Below are 459 nucleotides of genomic sequence, written 5' to 3' on the forward strand. Positions count from 1 at the left end.
ATATATTTTTAGTTTGTTGAACTAAAAACACAGAAAAAAATGATTAAAAAATTACAATTATTGATTTAAAAGGGGGAAAATCAGGAAATTTAATATACATCTATACTCTTCAATTTAATTTGATCCTAAAACAGAAAGTCGGCACTCATCATTTATTTTCTCGGGCCGCACAAAATGATGTGGTGGGCCAGATTTGGCCCCCGGGCCGCCACTTTGACACCTGTGTTCTAGATGAACTATTTAAGTGTCATACCTTTTTTTTTATTTTGAAACAATATTTAACTTACTAGATATTATTGGAAAAGTGCCAAACAAACAAAAACACAATTTTAAACAGAGTTTGCGCTAAATGTCGTATAGTCATTTTCGCAAGTGCTGCTTTACAAACGGCGCCCCAAATCATTTTACGGGCACCTTAGGGTGCATGTGCCACATCCAAAATGGCGCCGACGTTGACGT

Source organism: Stigmatopora argus, chromosome 2 (assembly GCF_051989625.1).
Source record: "Stigmatopora argus isolate UIUO_Sarg chromosome 2, RoL_Sarg_1.0, whole genome shotgun sequence".
Taxonomy (NCBI): domain Eukaryota; kingdom Metazoa; phylum Chordata; class Actinopteri; order Syngnathiformes; family Syngnathidae; genus Stigmatopora; species Stigmatopora argus.